At 36.5% G+C, this 15669-nt stretch overlaps 1 pseudogene; it reads left to right on the top strand.

The window, feature by feature from the left end:
• Window positions 1–560: 560 nt before the first annotated feature.
• Window positions 561–3916, top strand: LOC143641915 (thyroid receptor-interacting protein 11 pseudogene; annotated as a pseudogene).
• Window positions 3917–15669: the final 11753 nt, after the last annotated feature.

Here is a 15669-nt window from a genome sequence, read left to right as displayed (position 1 = left end):
TAGAAGATGTCTTACCAAGCAAGGTTATCTTGCTTCCCATTTCTCTATGTCTTTAATTTCATTTTCTTGCCTTATGATATTAGCTGGCAACTCAGCAAGATGTTAAAAAGAAGTAGTAGGAGAGGAGACCCTTGATTGTTCCTGTTCTTAGTGGGAAAGTTTCAAGTTTATTATCATTAAGAATGTGGTAGGGGTGATATGGCAGCCAGTGCCCAGGAGGCAGGGGGAGCCTGCCAGCTGGGAAAACTTGCTAACACTGGGCTAGAAGTCACCCAAGCCCAAGGGTGGAAAGTGGAGAGAAGGAGGCCAGGCACCGCGGGGGTGAATGGGCCACTGGTGGCTAGTCACTGGCACAAGGCCAGGCAGGAGCCCCGCCCTGCACGGAATTCTGAGTGTTTGGGTCATAATTGACCCCCCAGCATTCCAGGAGTTTCACAGCAGAGGTGGATAGAGACAGAGGTGGTTTTCAGAGGTGGATAGAGACAGAGGTGGTTTTCAGAGGTGGATAGAGACAGAGGTGGATTTCAGAGTGGGTCTGATGGCTCACTGAAATTGCAGAGATGTCAGCCTGGTTTAGAGGCCTAGGCTCCAGCTTGGGCCACTCCTTGGGTCAGGTGGGGGACAGCTTGGCTTCCCTCACTGGCCATACGTCCAATGTCACCAAGGACGCTGTTCTCGATGAATTTGAGGATGTAGAAGCAGGTTTACCTAGTTATTGGAGAAAGAACATTGAAGATACCAAATGGATGATCAGATATGACAATGAAAGACTTAAAAACTATTGTGCTGACCTGGAAGAAAGGTATGCAGCATCCGAGCTACGGATCGAACATCAGTCTGCAAATTACCGAAATGAACTGGCACAGAAAGAAGTCAAAATCAGGCAACTGAAAGCAAGACAGTTTGTACTAGAGGATGAGTTGTTGCAACTGAAGTCAGCTGCCCAACCACTGCATTCAGGAGCTGGTGGTGTACCATCAACCACTGCCTTTCCCGGTGATGACATGGACTTCAGTGACATCATTTCAGCACAACAAGAAATCAACAGACTGTCAATTGAAGTTTCGAGACTTGAATCCGAAGTTGGCTGTTGGAGCGCTGTTGCTCAGGCACAGCAAACACATAATTCAGATCAAAGTGAAATCTGCCAACTACAAAATACTATTAAGCTACTTGAACAAAACCGAAATCAAGACCTTGATAATCACCAAGGTGAAATTGCAGTTTTGCAGAATGTACATCAACAGAAACTGGCAGAGATGAGTCGCCAGTATCGAAAGGAACTAAATGACTCTGAAGAAAGAATTAAAACACTTGAAAATCAGTTACAGCAAGGTGACTTGGGAGTAACAGTAACTGATGAGTCTAAAATCTGTGACTTGCAAAACACGATTCAGGTTCTACAAAATGAAAAACTAGAGTCTGCCAGGAAGATTGAAGAACTTGAGGATCAACTAAAATCATAAATGAACAATTATCTTTGGCACAAAATGACACAGATGTCTTGAGGAGAGAAAAAGAGCAGCTCAGTGTGGAAAAGCAACAAATAATGGAACAGTGTGGAACCTTGAAGCTGGAATGTAGTCAATTGCAGCCTTCTGTGATGGAGCAGAAAGATGAGGAAATTGGGAATGTACAGAAAACCAATGAACAAATAAAAGCCCAGTTGCAGGAAGACACACACAACACTCCAGCAGACAATTCTGATAGTTTCCAAATAACAAAAGTTAAAAGTCTGCGTATAGAAAACGGAAGTGAAAAACACGACCTGTGTAACCATGAAACCATACAAGGAGTGAAAGGAATCCAACAACAGGAACTTGAAATTCAACTTGTAAATGAAAAGAGTAGGTTTTTAACCAACCAGATTGATCAGCTGTGTGAAGATGAAGTTGGTCAACTCACTCAAGCTATCCCACAACAAGCTCTTCGGGCTAAAACTTATTCAGGAAAACTTGATATGATTCCACCCCAGCTCTTGGCTGCGTCATCACGTACCTCCCAGTCAGCAGAGGTCCAAGAGCTGAGACAATCACTGCATGAAAAAGAGGCCACCATTAGGATGCTCCAGGAAAATAACCACAGGTTTTCTGATGCAATTGCTGCTGCCACAGACAGAGAAAACAAAGAACATGAAGAAATGGATTCTGAAATTAAACAGCTCAAGGAAGAACAAGATGTGTTAAAAACTTTGCTGAAGGAAAAAGACCTCTTCATCCAAGCCAAAAGTGAACAGTTACTTTCTTCCAATGAAAAGCTCACTGACAAAGTGAATGAAAACGAGTTGTTGAGGCAAGCAATAACCAACCTAAAAGAGAGAACATTAATTTTAGAAATGGTCATTTCTCAACTCAAAGGGGAAAATGAAAAAATTATAGAAACATCCCAAGTAAAGGAAATGGAGTATCAAGCATTACAAGAGACCAACTTGAAGTTCTCTGTGATCCTGCTAGAACAAGAGTACGAGTGCCAGTCCATGAAGGAGCAAGCTCTTGCCTTTAAGCAGCTGTTACTGGAAAAAGAAGATGGCCAGGCTGGGGACGTAAGTCAGCTTTTAAAAGCACTTGAATCCATGCAGGAGAAGACCATCCTGTTTCAGCAGGAGAGAGACCAAGTCACCTTGTCTCTAAAGCACCAACAGATGGCAAACCGGACCTTAGAGCAAGAGGTTCAACACTTACGTGACAAAGAATTACACTTGAAGCAGGAGGTACAAAGCCTGAGGAGCCATCTTCGAGAATCAGAAGATTCTTACAGCCGGGAAATTGGGGCTGCAGAGAAGAGAGAGAGGAAACTGAGAGAGAAAGTCACACTATTGGAGGAAAAGCTGCTCTCCTCTTCTAATGCAAGTCATCAAGCCAGTGTGCAGGTAGAGTCCCTGCAGAAACAGGTGCGTTTCCTCTCCCAAGAGAGGGATGAGAACGCACTGCAGCTTTCGCTCTACCAGGAACAAGGGAAGCAGTATGCCATGTCACTCACTAACCTGCAAAAGGTTCTAGAGCATTCCCAAGAAGAAGAAAAAGCTATGTATTCCACTGAATTAGAGAAGGAAAGACAACGTACAACAGAATGGAAGGAAAAGGCAGAAAATCTAGAAAGAGAGGCATTGTTATTACAGGAACGCTTGGAGAAAGCCAACCGTGTGATGGATTCAGCAACCAGACTTACACAAGAGTTCCATCGAAAGGAAAAACAGATTGAACAAAGTGAGCTCCCACGAGAAATACTGGACGATGCACCAAAAAAATGGATGAACTTGGAAAATGGCACAGAAGGAAAAGTGGACAAAGCCCTAATGAGAAACCTGTTCATTGGGCATTTCCAGACACCGAAAAATCAGCGTCCCAAAGTGTTAAGGTTAATGGGAAGCATCCTGGGCATTCAAAAGGAGGAAATGGAGCAGTTGTTGAATGCAGATGGTGGTGGTGTTACTAAGTGGATGAGGGGATGGGTTGCAGGAGGATCCCAATGTGTCCCCAACACACCTTTGACACCAAATGAGCAACCTGGGCTGAAGAGTTCTTTTTCAGAACTTTTTGTCCAATTTCTGGAAACAGAATCTCATTCATCCATTCCATCACCAAAACTTTCTGCTCGTGCCATGAAGTGTCTAGACTCCAGAGGAAGGAGAAAAGAACGTGCCAATGTACCAAGAAGTGTGACAGACGCAGCAGAATTCAGAGCTGGTAAAAGAGAGGCTGCAAATGCATTCTTGGCACCGCGTTCTGCGGCTGGGCCACTGATTAGCTTAGATGGACTTGGACCTGGTGGACCTGGGAGTCTCCTTTTGAATCCCATCGCAGACTTTATGCCCACCTTTATACCATTGCCAGTGTCGCCAGACAATAGCACCAGGGGTGTACTAAAGGACCTTTGAAAGCAATTCAAAGTGATTCTTAAGCCAGGGATGAGTTAGCACTGTAAAGAAGAAATAAACACTCTGTTCTTTATATTTATAAAGTGACCTTTTCAAAAAGAAGTCCTATATTTGTAAGGACAAAGAAAAATGTTGATCCATAAAAGTACCAGGTATTTTGTCCCCCCCCCCTCCCATTTGTAGTGGGTGGGTGTTTGCTGTAGCACTGTTTTAAAATAAATTTTTCTTTGTTTACTGTAGTTCTCGTTTTCCTGTGATATTTTGCTCTGAGGCTATCAGGTAATCAACAGCAATAATAACTATAGCTCCAACCCCCTTTTTTAGGATTATATTTGTTAAATTTAATTATATTAAGATAATACATTTATATAACAGACAGAATTTAGAAAAATCCAACCCATGGAAACCCATATGAAAAAGATACATACCTCAGAATTTGGGCTAGCTGAAAACAAAACATGATGTAGCAAAAAGTTGTAAATTCTTTAGTTTATAAGAGAAAACACTGTATAACTACTAAAAGAAAATTACAGTGGGAGGGCCTGAACATGAAGTTTAGTGGATAAATTCTAAGATTCTTTTAATCCAAATTCTATGATGCCTATCCATTTTACTTCATTCTATAAAAAGTCACTTGACGTTCATTTCGTTTTCTAGATGTTACATATGTCCAGAAGGAAGATGACATTTGTCAGTCAGACCCAAAGTATAATCACATGCATCCTTTTTAACTTGTAAGAATGTATCATTAAATATCTGGACTGTTTACATACTTTGCTGGGCCCTTCAGGAATGCTGATAAACACATTTTTAAAAACATTTGATCAAGAAAACTAGTGGGGTAAAGAAATAAAACATTACAAAGTTTTGAAAGATGAAAAAGTTAACAAAGGGGTAGTTGAATCCTTTCTTATTTTGGTAAATTAAGGTAAAAGATGAATCAAAAGTTTCTAGGTTAAGTCAGGTGATACCAGAGAAGTGAGAAAGCAAATGATGTAGCAAATGCTTCTCTGACACCTGTAATTTCTAAAACCATTAAGAACTTTTTTATTAAAATTGATTCAAATGAAATTTAATATAAATTAAATTATTTAAAACAAATCATATCATAATTTATTATGAATCAACTTCACTAAGTTAATCTATGTAATAATTTAATTATGAATTTAATTGATTTCATTAATTTGATTCATTTTATTAATTGATTTTATTTATTTAATAAAATTAATGATTTGCATTTAAAATTTTATTGAATTTTTTAAAGATTCATTTAAAAATTAATTTTAGTAAATTTTAATAGAAATCAATTTTTTAATATTCATTATATAATTTAATATGAATTTTAATAAAATTAATTTAATTTCAATACAATGCTCTCAATGTTTTTCGAAATTGCAGGTGTCAGAGAACTATTTTGCTATATAATCTACTTTTTTCTCTTCTTCGATTTCACCTAACTTGAGCTGGAAACTTTTGATTCATCTTTTATCTTAATGTACAAAAATAAAAAGTGAAGACAAAATACCTAGTGGCTATATAGATCAGATAAGAAATTGGGAAGACAGTAGAGTATATAAAACAAACACACATATATATATCAATAAAAAAATTTTTTTAAATGTTAAAATAGCAGAAATCGGTGGTAGAAAAGAGAAAGAAAAAATAAAAAGAAAATACAACACAACTCAAATATACTATTCAGACATCCCAGCCCTCAAAATCCTAATTCATGCAATGTACTTGGCTTCACACATGTTGGGGATGTGAGGACAGGAGACAGGAGAGGGAGAGGGGGACAAAAAGGGGGAAAAAATCTTGAATGAAGACACAGGGCTTGTTTTGCTTGGCGATTGGTATCTTTCCTGCTTCCCTTCTCATCTGATAGGTGGTATACTCTGTTGTTAGCTGGAATCTCCACCCTCAGGATGGTGAGGGTAATTAGAGTGTCACTGTGCCAGATTAGTGACTGCTGGAGAGTGGGGAGTTAGAAACTGGGTAAGTGGAAGAGGGTGATGATGGTGACACAAGATGGAGGCTCCTGCATTCAGCAGTGGGGTGTCAGGTCGGGTGGGGGAAGCCAGGAGATAGTGTTGGAAGATGAGTTGAGTGACCAACTCTGTGGCTTGCAGTGTAGGCTGACTTCAGAGCCTGCGTGAAGTTCCTGGTTGCAGGCAGGCTAGTGCACATAGGGGATTGTGTCCACTGCTGCAGAGTCCCAACCAAGATGGTGGTGACTGGGGGAACCCCACGTTGTTAGATGGGGTCACAAGGGGATGGTGACCACAGTTTCTACTCACAGGAAGCTGCCAGATATTCTCCATGGGAGCGGCATCTGTGCTTTCTGCTCACCTAGGTGGCTGAAAGTTCTTTGAGGGTGCTGCTGCACCTGCTTATGGTCTCACTTGGGTACCTGGTTTCCCTGCCTGGGTGAGTAGTTTTGACCCCAAGGTTTGGAGCACTGAACAAGTGCAGGGGGCAGGAATAAGCTTGCAGAGAAGCAGTAGTCTCACTACTTGCATCCCAGGTCACAGGGCAATGCAGAATGCTGCCTCCCTCTGGCCCACCATCTTGGATCCAGAAATAGAAACATTTGTAGAACAAGGTGAAAACAAAACTAGTCCAAAGATGTAAAGAGATCTGACTCCAAGTAAAAAGAAATTTGATTGTCAATTTTGCCATGATTAACTGTATATTTCTAATGTATTTAGGAGACAGGAAGTTTTGATTATATGTTAATGGTTAAAACTTTTATTCCAAAAAATTAACAGGTGAGACTGAGTCACACAGTCTCACCTCTCTTCTTAGCTACCTTATTTATATTTCCTTTCTTCCATACATTGAAAAGGAAGTTCTCATAGCAGTTCCTATGAGAAATGTTCAACTGCCTCCTGAGCTCTGCCCAGTTGGCATCATAGATGCTTCTCTACTTAACCCCACCATACACAATTTAAATAGATAAATTTCAAGCAAGGAAATAGAGCATGCCATCAGTAGCCTACCTCCCACAAAAAGCCCGGAATCAGATGAATCTGCAGCTGAGTTTTACAAACTGTATAAATAAGAACTAGTACCAATACTTCTCAAACTATTTGATGAAATAAAAAAGTAGGTAACACTTCTAAACACATTCTATGAGGCCAATATCCCTGATTCCAAAAGCAGACAAAGACACATCAAAGAAAGCAAATTTCAGACCAACATCTCTAATGAAAATAGATGCAAAAATTCTCAATAAAATTCTGGAAATTTGAAATAAAAAATACATCAAAAAATAGTGCCTATGATCAAGTATGGTTCATCCTAGGGATGCAAGTTTGGTTTAATATACGGAAATCAATAAATGTAATTCATCTCATCAATAGAATCAAAGACAAAAATTATATGGTCATCTCAATAAATGCAGAGAAAGCATTTGACAAAATGCACCCCTTTCTCTTCAAAATGATAGAAAATCTAATGATATTAGAAACATACCTCAACATTGTAAATGCTATATATGCTTAGCCCCAAGTAAACATCTTTCTAAATGGAAAAAATATTGAAAGCATTGCCTCTAAAAACTGGGACAAGACAGGGATGCCCTCTTTCACCACTTCTAATTAACAGAGTTTTTGAAATTTTAGCCAGAGCAATCAGACAGAAAAAAGAAGTTAAAGGGATACACATCGGAAAAGAAGAACTCAAATTATCACTATTTGCACATGATATGATTCTACACCTAGATACCCAAACATTCCACCAGAAATCTTCTAGAACTAATAAATAAACTCATCAAAGTAGCTGGATATAAAATCAACACCCATAAATCAAAGGCATTTCTGCATATCAGTAACAAATCCTCAGAGAAACTAGGAAAACCACCCCATTTACAACAGCCTCAAAAAAATAAAATAAAATTCTTGCGAATCAACTTATGAAAGAGGTGAAAGATTTATACAATGAAAATACAGAACCCTAAAGAAAGAAATCAAAGAAGACCTTAGAAAATGGAAAGTTCTACCTTGCTCTTGGATAGGCAGAATTAATATCATCATAATGATGATATTACCAAAAGCACTATACAGATTTAATGCAATTCTGATCAACATCCCAATGGCATTTCTCATAGAAATAGAAAAAAACAATTATAAAATTCATCTGGAAAATTAAGAAACCCAGAATAGCTAAAGCAATCCTTAGCAGGAAGAGTGAAGCATGTGGCATTGCTATACCAGACCTTAAACTATACTACAGAGCAATAGTAACAATAACATCATGGTATTGGCACCAAAACAGACTGATAGACCAGTTGAACAGAATAGAGGCCACAGAGACCAAACAACAAAATTATAATTACCTTATATTAGATAAAGATGCCAAAAACATGCACTGGAAAAAAGATAGCCTCTTCAACAAATAGTGCTGGGAAAACTGGAAATCCATATGCAAGAAAATGAAATTAAATCCCTATCTTTCACCACTCACAAAACTTATCTCAACGTGGATCAAGTACCTAGGAATTAAACCAGAGATTCTGCCTTTAATAGAAGAAAAAGTAGCCCCTAATCTTCATCATACGGGATTAGGCCCCAACTTCCTTAATAAAACTCCTATAGTGCAAGAATTAAAACCACGAATCAATAAATAGAATGGAATCAAACTAAAAAGTTTCTTCTCTGCAAAAGAAACAATCTGTGAGGTGAAAAGACAGCCTACATCCTGGGAGCAAATTTTTAGCCGTCACACATCAGACAGAACACTAATCTCTAGGGTATCTAAAGAACTCAAAAAGCTAAGCACTGAAAAATCAAATAACCCAATCAATAAATGGGCCAAGGACCTGAACAGACACTTCTTAGAAGGGATATAAAATCAATCAACAAATATATGAAAACATGCTCATCATCTCTAACAATCGGAGAAATACAAATCAAAACTACTCTAAGAATATTATCTCACTCTATCAGAATGGCAGCTATTATGAAGACAACAATAAGTGTTGGAGAGGATATGGGGTAAAAGATACACTCATACATTGCTGGTGGGACTGCAAATTGGTACAACCAATATGGAAAGCAGTATGGAGATTCCTTGGAAATCTGGGAATGGAACAACCATTTGTCCCAGCTATCCCTCTCCTCAAACGGTACCCAAAGGACTTCAAAACAGCATACTACAGGGACACAGCCACATCAATATTTCTAGCAGTACAATTCACAAGAGCTAAACTGTGGAGCCAACCTAAATGCTCTTCAGTGGATAAATGGACAAAAAATAAATGTGCCATATATACACAATGGAATGTGACTCAGCATTATAAGAGAATAAAATCATTGAATTTGCGGGTAAATGGATGGCATTGGAAAAAATAATGCTAAGTTAGCCAATCCCCCCCCCAAAAAAAATGCCAAATATTTTCTCTGATATGAGGAGGCTGACTCATAGTGAGGTATTGAGGGGGAGCATGGGAGTATTAGATGAATTCTAGATAGGGAAGAGGGGTGGGAGGGAAAGGGAGGGGGCAGGGGATTAGCAAGGATGGTGGAATGTTATAGACATCATTATCCAAAGTACATGTATGAAGACTACAATTGGATGTCAACATACTTTATATAAAAACAGAGATACAAAAAATTGTGGTATATATGTGTAATAAGAATTGTAATGCAAAAAATAAAATCAAAGTACATGTATAAAGGCATGAATTGGCGTGAACATACTCTATATACAAAATGTATGAAAATTTGTACTCTATATGTGTAATAAGAATTGTAATGCATTCCACTGTCATGTATTTAAAAAAATAAAATCAATAAAACTAAAAAAAAAACAAGAATTATTGAGCATAGCTTTAAAATAAATTTTAAAAGATTTTAAAAGTAAAACACAAGGATACAAGGACTTATATGATTGTGAAAACTTCTAAATTCATTTGAATTTGATTAAAATTGTTTCTAAGTAGATTCTGGAAAGATAAATATGTGTATTACAATTTCTAAAACAACCAGGAAATTATTCAAAGAAATTGAGTAAATGTTAGATAAATTTTAAGAGTATAAAAAGTATTAAACTATTTCAAAATAAGGTAGAAAAAGAAAACCAAGCAACAAGATAGAGAGGGAACAAACAGAAACCAAATATGAAAACCACAGATATAATTAAATACAAACTGCATTAAATGTAAATTATCAAAGAAAAACATTTAAAAGACAGAGATTGTCAGAATGACTATATGCTCTTAATGGGAAGCTCACTTCAAATATAATCATATAAGTAGGTTAAAAGTTAAAGGTTGCATAAAGATATACCATGCAAACACTAACCAAAAGAAAACTAGAGTAGCTATCAGAAAAATTAAACTTCAGAGAAAAAAAATTCCAAGAATACTTACAATAGGATCAACTTACAAGAAGATATCAAAATCCTAAATGTGTATGTACCTAACAAGTGAGCTTTTTAAAATGAAACAAAAATCTAAGAAGAAAAATCCAGTTATCATTAGACTTCAAAACTCCTTTCCACAGCAACTGATAGAATTACAAAGCAGAAAACCAGAAAGACTATAGATAATAAGAAAAACACCACTGACCACCTGCTTCTAACTGATGTTTTTAGAAATTCCACTCATCAACAATAAAATATACACTACTTTTAAGTTATGATGCATGTTTACCAAAATACATGACATAGCTGGTCATAGGAAAAATAACAAATTTAAAATAATCTAAATTACATAAACTATGTCATCTTACTTCAAATATTTAAACTAAGTCAGTAACAGAATGATAAAAGGAAAATCTTACAGAAACAAAACAATGCTTATAATAACAAATGGGTCTAAGAGGTGTCCTCTAGGGAAATTTAAACATATTTTAAAGTGAACAAAAATAAAAATACATCATACCAAAATCCATAAGATGCTCTTATTAGAAAAGATAAATAGTAAATTGGGGATATAGCTCAGTTGGTAGAGTACTTGCCCCAAATGCAGAAGGCCCTGGGTTCAATCCCCAGCACCAAAAAAAAAAAAAAAAAAAAGAAAAGAAAAAAAGCTAAATAGAAAATGTGGCCCACTCTCTGTAAGTGCTTCTATGAAGGTTTATAGTTTTAACAAAAGGGGTAAAATGAATTAATATTTGTTGAACCCTCATGCTGATCCAGATACTATGCTAAGCATTTATTCCTTTTCTTATTTCAAAATCATAACAAATCTGAAAGGTAAATAGTCTCATTACATTTATTTTGTAAATAAGAGAATCAAGGTTCAAAGATGCTAACTCCCCCAAAACACAGAAGTCCATTGCCAAGACTGTTTTAGCTCCTCAGTAAAATAGCAGCTAAATGATTACACACAAGATAAACATATGATGTATGGATGAAGAAATGGATGAATGGACCCACCAACAGATGAAGGAACAAAGAGAAAGATGGTGGATAGAGAAAAATTTTTAAAAAGTGATAAGAGCCATGATTCAAATGTATATAAATTTGATTTTTAAAAATCATGATTCTTCCATTACACAGGTATTTCCAAAACTTAGCACATCATAACCATTATCGTGTTCAACCACAGATACTCACGTTCCCTCTTGGAAGAGCCGAGTTTCATGGGTCTATGGAGGAAAGTGGGAATCCGTATTTTTTAAGCTACCCAGATGGTATCTATGCCAAGGAAAATTGTGAATATTATACAAAAATTGTGAATAATATACATATTCCTAATAAAGATGTAGGTGATGTAAGGAGCTGTCTCTGTCTTCTGAGGAATTATTTCAGATCCCAACACAGAAAGATGCATCAAACCCCATACAGTGGCAATACCTTATGTCAGCAGAGTGGGTTTACTGATCAGTGGGCAAATTGTGAATGTCTGCAAAGATGTGAATCACTGCCAAGATAATGAATCAACCACAGGAAGGGAGAGGTCAGGAGAAGGTCATCTGTTTGAGTATCCCAGGGATTTTGTGTCTGAGCCTGGCAGAAGTCCTTTGAGATGACTTTCATTATTTCATTCAACAAATATTCTTGGAAATATCAAAATCTGAATTTTTCTGAGGCATGAATTTGAATAGTTTCAGTGGGTACATAGAGTGGGCATCAAAGGAAACCTGCCAACCTTTCAAAATTTGCCTTTCTCCACTCTTCATTGCTTATAGCATGAAGTTTTGTGGAACGATAATAAAAATTTTTGTTTTATTACATGACCAAAGCAAGTTCATCACAAAAGTTAAAATTTTGCTCACATGTATTATGAAAATATAAGAAAAAAGTCACAAAAAAATGTGATTTGGCAGCGAACTCAAAGATTTTTTTAATATAAAAGAAAACCCAAAGAATTATACATTTCCAAATTATAAACTTCTCTATTTGTGAACATTTTGAGTTCTATTAAGCAGAAATTAAAACTTATATAAGATTACTCATTTAAATATGACATTACATTCTAAACAATTAATTAAATAAGCACATGTTGGAAATATCACTCAGAATTTGAAAGAAAAGCCATATTTGTTTAACACATTTATAAATGCCTCATCATTAAAACTTCATTGAGTTTATTACTTTTATTTGCCTACTTTCCACTATCTTGAAATGTAATTATGTAGCTTCAGACTAGTGTAAACAAGTATCATATTCAATGCAGAAAATCTGCTGCACTAGAAGAGCCGAACAAATTAATCTGCATCAAAAGATAAGGAGCAACTGCTTTATGTTCTTCAATATGTGTTCTGACAATGGAGTAGGTCATTCTTCACTCATTTATTAATAGTGAAATTCCTATGTCATAGAAGAGATCCCTGAGCTATCCATTAACCAATCCAACAGGACTTCAGGGATTCAAAGGTGATTATTCATTTCACATCCTAAATGGAGAAAAGAATGCATCCCCATTGTGGTTCCTTGAAATTCAGTAGTGGGGCTTACTTTAAATTTAGGATGATAAATATTTCATAGGTACCCCATGTTTTGCCTTTTAAGCTAATAGAAGACATCATTAGTTGATTATGTATCTTACTTAAGTGCTTATTCCAGGAAGTCACTCATAATCAAAGAAAATTATAGTAAAAGAATCCTGTTTGCTAAACGTGTTAACTTTGGAAAGAACTAAGTCTAAAAAGGAGAAGGCATGATCTGGATTAGGTACAAAAATAAAGAATACCACTACACAAAAACTAAAATGTTTGAGATGTTAATGTCTTGTCATACCCTTTGGGAAGAATGTGGTGTGACTGAAACTCCTATTCATTGTTAGTGAGAAGAGAAACAGATTCTACCATTTGGGGAAACTGGCAATAAAACATACACTTACCTTACATTCTGATAATTCTAATCCTAGGTAGTATACATACAAATAATATGTATGTATATTACCTAGGTAGTATATGTCGAAATGTATTTTGTATACCTATAAAAATAACTTGTAAATGAGGACTGAGAATTAAATTTGTTCATAATAGCCAAATATACAATTATAGAAGAATTGATAAACAAATCACAGAATTTCGTACAATGGAATATTGCATAGCCCCCCAAATTAGTATTTACAGAACAATCTAAATATTAACAGACTTATTCATAGAATACTATAAATACTGATATATAAAACAGCATGGATGAAATATCAAAAGATTGACTACTACAGGATTCTGTTTACATGAAGTTCAGGAAACGTTCTGGGGTGATAATAATTTTCCAAATTTTGATCTGGGTCACAGTTACGTTGGTGTAGGCACAGGTAAAAATTTACCAAACTGTATACTTAAGATTAGTGCACTTTATATTAGTTATTGCTAAATAGAAAACAGAATGACAATTTAAAATAACATACCATAAAATGAAATAAAGAATAGGATGTATCTAGGGATTGGCGATTACTATAAGAAGCTCAACAAAGTTAAAATCTTCTTTTCCTTTTTGTTACATTTTGAATCTAAAATGCACCCCCCCCCCCATGCTCATGTGTTAGATAAAGCAGCTATGTTGAGAGGTGGATCATGAGGGCTCTTGGATCATGAGAGCTCTGACCTCATCGGTGGATTAATCCATTTTAATATTTTGAAAGGATTTACTGGGAGGTGGTGAAAACCATAGGCAGGTGGGGCATGGCCAGAGGAAGTTGGTCCCTGGGGACATGGCTTGGGGAACTATACCTTGACCCTAGCCACTTCTTGGCTCACTCTCTCTTTAGTTGCCATGATTTGAGCAGCTTTCCTCTACCATGCCCTTCCACTATGAGGCTTCCACCTTGGAAGGGACTGACCATGGACAGAGACCTCTGGAAACTGAGACAAACTTCTCCTCCACTAAGTTGTTCTTGTCAGGTATTTTGGTCACAGTGATGCAAAGCTAACACTGTTAGTTCTTTTTGTTGGCTTTTACTGTTCAATCCCTCTGTAGCCCCTATGTAGATATGTATTAAAGGACTGGAGAAAAGGAACCTGTCCTTAAAAGTTCCAAAGGACTGATTTGGGACTGGAGGACAGAAGCCTACAGCAGGTATGTGAATCAGCTTCTTGAAGTACAAAAATAGCCCAACCTATGTAAAGAGGCAAAACTATAACTTAGGCTTTCAATGCCAATGCTTTTATTTGTTTTCAGTGCTAGGATTGAATCCAGGAGTGCTCTATCACCAAGCTGCATCTGGATTCCTTTTCATTTTTTGTTTTGAGACTGGGTCTGGCTTTGTTGCCCAAGCTGGCTTTGAACTTGTGATTTTTCTGCCTCAACCTCCTGAGTAGCTAGGATCACAGACAAGAGCCACTGTAGCCAGCCAAAGTTTTGATTTTTATTGAGTGTCCCTAGGATTCCTGGAGGAATCTCTTGAGATTGTTTCAAGGACCTAGTGGGGAAGATATAACCACAGAAGCAGCTGGTAAGGATTTGGGGATTTGAAGTTTCGGTAATCTTTTCTTAATCAAAACACAACCTCTAAAGGTTTTTGTTTGTTTGTTTTTGTTGTGGGCTTTTTTACTCCAAGGAACAGAAATATACACAAGCTAACTCAAGTAAGAAGGAAGATTGTTATATAGATGGAAAGAAATCTCATAGAATCCAAACAAAGTACTGCAGGACACCATATGGCACAAAGAACAATTACAAAGTTAATCAGAAACTAAAGCAGAGATTTCTTTCCCTCTGTCTTGCTTCTCTTTGTATTTCTATTATTCTCCCATTACAGAGATGTCTTGCCTGCATACAGATCTATTGCTCAACACAACCATGCTAATGTGGGTGACAAAGTGGCAAATTCAACCCCTATATGTGGCTCTCCATATAGAAGTAGTTTACTGTCTTTCACTGTAGGTCCAATTAGTTGTGGCTCATGAAAACATTTTAAACTTTCAAGATCTTGATGTTGGGCTAATTCTCAGGGATTTCTGAATTTCTTGATTGAACTCAAGATAAAATTTCATATGCTTATACATAAATGCTATAAAAGCAAACAAATATCTGTATACATTTCAAAAGTATATATACACAAAACCTGAATACTAATGTTTATAGCAGCTTTATTCATAATTGCCAGAAACTGAAAGGAACCGAGATATCCTGAAATAGATGAATGGAAAAATCAAACAAAACTCTGGTGCATTCATGCAATTGAATACCATTCAGCAATAAAAAGAATTAAATATCAAAGCATACAAACTATGGATGAACCGTATGTATGTATATGGATGAATGAGTCATATATATGCTTTGATATTTTTTATATATATATAACTAAGTGAAATAAGCCAGTCTTAGAAGGCTTATTCCTTTTATATGACTTTCTGGTAAGTTATACAGACCAGTGAACAGACCAATGGTTG

The sequence above is a fragment of the Callospermophilus lateralis genome, chromosome 1 (assembly GCF_048772815.1).
Source record: "Callospermophilus lateralis isolate mCalLat2 chromosome 1, mCalLat2.hap1, whole genome shotgun sequence".
NCBI lineage: Eukaryota > Metazoa > Chordata > Mammalia > Rodentia > Sciuridae > Callospermophilus > Callospermophilus lateralis.
The sequence above is the reverse complement of the archived record's forward strand: the minus strand, read 5'-3'. Positions and strand labels throughout refer to the sequence as shown.